Source organism: Triticum aestivum, chromosome 7A, assembly GCF_018294505.1.
Source record: "Triticum aestivum cultivar Chinese Spring chromosome 7A, IWGSC CS RefSeq v2.1, whole genome shotgun sequence".
Taxonomy (NCBI): Eukaryota; Viridiplantae; Streptophyta; class Magnoliopsida; order Poales; family Poaceae; genus Triticum; species Triticum aestivum.
In genome coordinates this window covers 676,729,660-676,736,360 of record NC_057812.1, presented here as the reverse complement: position 1 = coordinate 676,736,360, position 6,701 = coordinate 676,729,660, and positions in this window count along the sequence as shown.

Below are 6,701 nucleotides of genomic sequence, written 5' to 3'. Positions count from 1 at the left end.
GTGATGTATAGCAACGAGAGGGGAGAGTCTTGTCTACGTACCCTCGTAGACCGGAAGCGGAAGTGTTAGCACAACGCGGTTGATGTAGTTGTACGTCTTCACGGCCCGACCGATCAAGCACCGAAACTACGGCACCTCCGAGTTCTAGCACACGTTTAGCTCGATGACGATCCCCGGACTCCGATCCAGCAAAGTGTCGGGGAAGAGTTCCGTCAGCACGACAGCGTGGTGACGATCTTGATGTTCTACCATCGCAGGGCTTCGCCTAAGCACCGCTACAATATTATCGAGGATTATGGTGGAAGGGGGCACCGCACACGGCTAAGAGAACGATCACGAAGATCAACTTGTGTGTCTATGGGGTGCCCCTTGGCCATGTATATAAAGGAGTGGAGGAGGGGGGAGAGGGCCGGCCCCTATGGCGCACCCTGGAGGAGTCCCACTCCCACCGGGAGTAGGATTCCCCCCCCCCCCTTCAAGTTTTTTTGAGGGAAAAAGCCCAGCTTTATTCAGCAAAATCCACAGAGAGTGGGATACAACATTGGTCATGGGGTTGGCCTAACCACAAGTGGCGCCCCGGACCTAAAGAAAATGCATGCTTGGCTAATCTATGTGCCTTGACATTGACGACACGACCTTCAAAAGAAAAATTACAGCTCAAATTAACAGCTATGTTCTGAATCTCCGTAACGATAGCACCACTCGTTCCATGACTTCTATTGATGATCGCTCCAACTGCTCCCTTGGAGTCTGATGCTACTAGCAGATTCTGAATATTGAGATCTTGTGCAGAGCAAGCGCCTCCCTACACGCGATTGTTTCAAGAATCTCCGGGTCGTCGACGCCTGCAATCACCAGTGCAGAGCTTCCCAGGTAAGCTCTTGTTTCGTCCCGGCACACTGCTGCTGCTGCACCTCCTAACCCCTTTCTGCAAGAAGCGTCAATGTGGATATTTGCGTGGCCCGGCGGTGGTGCTTTTGGGCGCTGGATGCCAGCGCTCGTCGCCCGGGCACCTCCCTGACTCGGGTTAGTGGCTGGTACAGCCAGCATCTTGAGCTCCTGTAGGTACCTGGTGATGAAGCCGTTGATGGTTTGCGGGCTTTGGAATAAACCTTCATGGATCGCTTTCCGGCATGCCGCCCAGATAGCCCACAGAGTCACCGACAGCTTCACGAACTACTCATGCGATAATGTACCCATCAGAGTAAATAGCCATTGTTTTGCTTTCGGTTCTGTGATCGTTGCCAAATTTTGTGCCAGTTCATCATCAACGAGAGCCCACGTGCATCTTGACATTGTGCATTCTAAGAGAGAATGTCTCCACGATGACGATCCCCGGACTCCGATCCAGCAAAGTGTCGAGGAAGAGTTCCGTCAGCACGATGGCGTGGTGACGATCTTGATGTTCTACCGTCGTAGGGCTTCGCCTAAGCACCGCTACAATATTATCGAGGATTATGGTGGAGGGGGGCACCGCGCACGGCTAAGAGAACGATCACGAAGATCAACTTGTGTGTCTATGGGGTGCCCCTTGGCCACGTATATAAAGGAGTGGAGGAGGGGGGAGAGGGCCGGCCCCTATGGCGCGCCCTGGAGGAGTCCTACTCCCACCGGGAGTAGGATTCCCCCCCCCCCCTTTCAAGTAGTAGGAGTAGGAGTCAAGGCAAGGGAAGGGAGAAGAGAAGGAAGGAGGGGGCGCAGCCCCTCCCCCTAGTCCAATTCGGACTAGGCCTTGGGGGGGCGCCCAACCTCTCCTCTCTCTTTCCCCTAAAGCCCAATAAGGCCCATATACTCCCCGGCGAATTCCCGTAACTCTCCGGTACTCCGAAAAATACCTGAATCACTCAGAACCTTTCCGATGTCCAAATATAGTCGTCCAATATATCGATCTTTACGTCTCGACCATTTCGAGACTCCTCGTCATGTCCGCGATCTCATCCGTGACTCCGAACTCCTTCGATACATCAAAACTCATAAACTCATAATATAACTGTCATCGAAACCTTAAGCGTGCGGACCCTACGGGTTCGAGAACAATGTAGACATGACCGAGACACGTCTCCGGTCAATAACCAATAGCGGAACCTGGATGCTCATATTGGCTCCCACATATTCTACGAAGATCTTTATTGGTCAGACCGGATAACAACATACGTTGTTCCCTTTGTCATCGGTATGTTATTTGCCCGAGATTCGATCATCGGTATCTCAATACCTAGTTCAATCTCGTTACCGGCAAGTCTCTTTACTCGTTCCGTAATACATCATCCTACAACTAACTCATTAGTTGCAATGCTTGCAAGGCTTAAGTGATGTGCATTACCGAGAGGGCCCAGAGATACCTCTCCAACAATCAGAGTGACAAATCCTAATCTCGAAATACGCCAACCCAACAAGTACCTTCGGAGACACCTCTAGAGCACCTTTATAATCACCCAGTTACGTTGTGACGTTTGATGGCACACAAAGTGTTCCTCCGGTAAACGGGAGTTGCATAATCTCATAGTCATAGGAACATGTATAAGTCATGAAGAAAGCAATAGCAACAAACTAAACGATCAAGTGCTATGCTAACGGAATGGGTCAAGTCAATCACATCATTCTCCTAATGATGTGATCCCGTTAATCAAATGACAACTCATGTCTATGGTTAGGAAACATAACCACCTTTGATCAACGAGCTAGTCAAGTAGAGGCATACTAGTGACACTCTGTTTGTCTATGTATTCACACATGTATTATGTTTCCAGTTAATACAATTCTAGCATGAATAATAAACATTTATCATGATATAAGGAAATAAATAATAACTTTATTATTGCCTCTAGGGCATATTTCCTTCAGTCTCCAACACTCGATTCTAGGAAGATAGGTGGCTTGGTGACGCGCCTTTGGCGACCCAGTATCCATCCCTTTATTGTATTGTTCAGCGTTGTGAGGCTCTTGTTGCTACGGTCATGCAGTCCATTCCACTTAACATCCAGTTTAGGAGGGTGCTTGTGGGTGATCGGTGGGAAGCATGGCTTCACTTGGTTCGTCGACTGATGGAGGTTCAGTTAACTCCTCAGCCCGATCAGTTGTGGTGGAAGCTTACTAGATATGGGGAGTTCACAGTTAAATCGATGTATATCGATATTATTAACTCTAGTGTGATTCCTAGTTCCAAAGAGGTTTGGAAAGTCAAGGTCCCTTTGAAGATCAAAGTGTTTATGTGGTTTGTTCATAAACAAGTAATTTTAACAAAGGACAATCTAGTTAAGCGAAACTGGTCAGGCTCTACTAGGTGTAACTTCTGTGATCGGGAAGAGACTATCAAGCACCTCTTCTTTGACTGCCCGTTGGCACGAGGGTTGTGGCGCTCTGTGCAAATTGCCTTTAACATTACTCCTCCGACTTCGGTCAACACGTTATTCGGGACGTGGCTTGCTGGGATAGAGCCAGAAACAGCTAGACACATTCGTGTAGGATTTTGTGCGTTGTTATGGGCAATTTGGAATTGCAGAAATGATTTGGCATTTGACAGAACACCAACTATTCATTTTTTTGCAGGTTTTATTCCGGGCTACTGCGCTGATCCGTATGTGGTCCTTACTCACTCCGACGGAGGCCAGGGAGCATTTGGTTACTGGATCTGTCCGGTGGGAGATGGTAGCGCGGGATATCTTCAACCGGTTTGGATGGCGGTCATGTAATAGGATAGGCGATTAGTTTACCTATCTGTTATTTTGCCAGCCGGTTGTGGTTTGTCAGGTTTTCTATTTTGGCGTTGACGCTCTGTGTGAGCTAGCCGATCTTTTTTGTTCGCAGACTTAAAGACCTTATTAAACCTTTTTACTTGCCAATAAATGTGACCGTATGCATCGTTCTGATGCAGAGGCCGGAGAGTCCTCCTTTTCGAAGAAAAAAATGTGAGAACTTGCCCAGCTCGGAATTTCCAAAATCTTTGGAGATTCAGGCCAAGATTAGGAATTCTTCTTTTTGCATGTATGAACAGGAAATTCAATTAGACCTCTGCTATTTCACATCTAGATGTGAAATAGTTATCTCACATTTAAGTCTAGAGCCGTTGGATCTTCTGTCTTTAATATTCGTGCAAAGCGTGATTGTCTGCCTGCTGCGCTCGCTGGGCGTTTTGTCTCGCGCGCACCTGTGTCCCAGGTCGCTGCTAGTGCCAGGTCCGGCTGTTGTTGGTCCTTTTTTTTCTTCTGGATATTGGGCTGACGGGCCGTTCTTTGTCTATAGTCCACTCGCATTCCTCTCCACAACTCGTTCTTTCACATCTTTTTTATTTCTAGAAATAACTACCTCACAACTAAGTTTACAACCCACGGAATCAGATAGTTATAGACCGAAAAATCTAGTTACAATCTTCTCTACTTACACGGTCAAATAAAAAATAACTATCTGATCTTGATGAGTTTTAACTCATCTAAGTCTATAACTATCTGATTTGTTTGCTTTAATGTTCGCACAAACCCGAGCATGCACGCACGGGTCAGCTTGTTCTTTTTTGCCGCGCGCCCTCTTGTCCCGTTTGTTTTGTGTCGTCATGTTCTCGTGTTTCTTTTCATATGGGCCCATATATATCGTCGTTTGGGAGGCTTGACGATGAAGCTTATCCCCCATCATCTCATTAACCGACCTTTGACCCTTGTTATATTGCATGTGTTTTATTTTTCATTTCAGTTATAAGTCCACCCTTGACATGCATCTAGACTGTAATTTGTTTCATCCTAGTTACAAGTCGACCATTGGCTAGCTCGCACCTGGGCTCATAGTTTCATAGTTGTCCCAGGTGCAAGTCCACCTCGGCTCGCAACTTGAGCATGTGTTTTTGTTTTTAATCCTAGATGCAGGTCCACCACTGACACGCAATTGGGCCTGTAGTTTGTTTCATCCTAGTTGCAGTGCAAGTCCACCCTCGACTTGCAACTGGAGCATGAGTTTTTGGTATTCATCCGAGTTATAAGTCCATCGTTGACATAAAACTGGGTATGTAGCTTGTCACATCCTAGTTGCAAGTCAACCCTTGACTCGCAAATAGGCTCGTAGTTTCCTAGTTGTCCCAGGTGCAAGTCCACCCTCAACTCGCAATTGGGCTCGTAGTTGTCAGACTTGCAAGCCCACCCTCGACCCGCAACTGGAGCGTGTGCTTCTGTTTTCATCGTAGTTGCAAGTCTACCCTTGACTCGTAACTAGTACCATATGTTGGGGAACATAGTAATTTCAAAAAAAAATCCTACGCACACATAGGATCATGGTGATGCATAGCAACAAGAGGGGATAGACGGAGAGTGTGTCCACGTACCCTCGTAGACCGAATGCGGAAGCGTTAGCACAACGCGGTTGATGTAGTCATACGTCTTCACGATCCGACCGATCCAAGTACCGAACGCACGGCACCTCCGAGTTCTGCACACGTTCAACTCGATGACGTCTCGCGAGCTCCGATCCAGCAAAGCTTCACAGGAGAGTTTCGTCAGCACAACGGTGTGGTGATGGTGATGATGATGCTACCGACGCAGGGCTTCGTCTAAGAACGCTACGATATGATCGAGGTGGATTATGGTGGAGGGGGGCATCGCACACGGCTAAGAGATCAATGATCAATTGTTGTGTCTCCAAGGCCCCCCCCCCCCCCCCCCCCCCCCCGTATATAAAGGAGTGGAGGAGGGGGAGGGCCGGCCCTCTCTATGGCGCGCCCTAGGGGAGTCCTACTCCCACTGGGAGTAGGATTCCTCCTTTCCTAGTAGAACTAGGAGCCCTTCCAAGTAGTAGGAGTAGGAGAGAAGGAAAGGGAAAAGAGAAGAGAAGGAAGGAGGGGGCACCGCCCCTCCCCCTAGTCCAATTCGGACTAAGCATTGGGGGGGTGCGCAGCCTCTCCTCTCTCTTTCCCCTAAATCCCAATAATCCCATCTACTCCCCGGTGAATTCCGTAACTCTCCGGTACACCGAAAAATACCCGAATCACTCGGAACCTTTCCGATGTCCGAATATAGTCATCCAATATATCGATCTTTACGTCTCGACCATTTCGAGACTCCTTGGCATGAAATAAGGAAATAAATAGTAACTTTATTATTGCCTCTAGGGCATATTTCCTTCATTCTCCCATTTGCACTAGAGTAAATAATCTAGTTCACATCGCCATGTGATTTAACACCAATAGTTCACATCACCATTTGATTAACACCCATAGTTCACATCGTCATGTGACCAACACCCAAAGGGTTTACTAGAGTCAATAATCTAGTTCACATCGCTATGTGATTAACACCCAAAGAGTACTAAGGTGTGATCATGTTTTGCTTGTGAGAGAAGTTTAGTCTACGGGTCTGCCACATTCAGATCCGTATGTATTTTGCAAATTTCTATGTCAATAATGCTCTGCACGGAGCTACTCTAGCTAATTGCTCCCACTTTTAAAATGTGTCCAGATTGAGACTTAGGTCATCTGGATCAGTGTCAAAATTTTCATCGACGTAACCCTTTACGACGAACCTTTAGTCACCTCCATAATCGAGAAACATATCCTTATTCCACTAAGGATAATTTTGACCGCTGTCCAGTGATCTACTCCTAGATCACTATTGTACTCCCTTACTAAACTCAGTGTAGGGTATACAATAGATCTGGTACATAGCATGGCATACTTTATAGAAACTATGGCTGAGGCATAGGGAATGACTTTCATTCTCTTT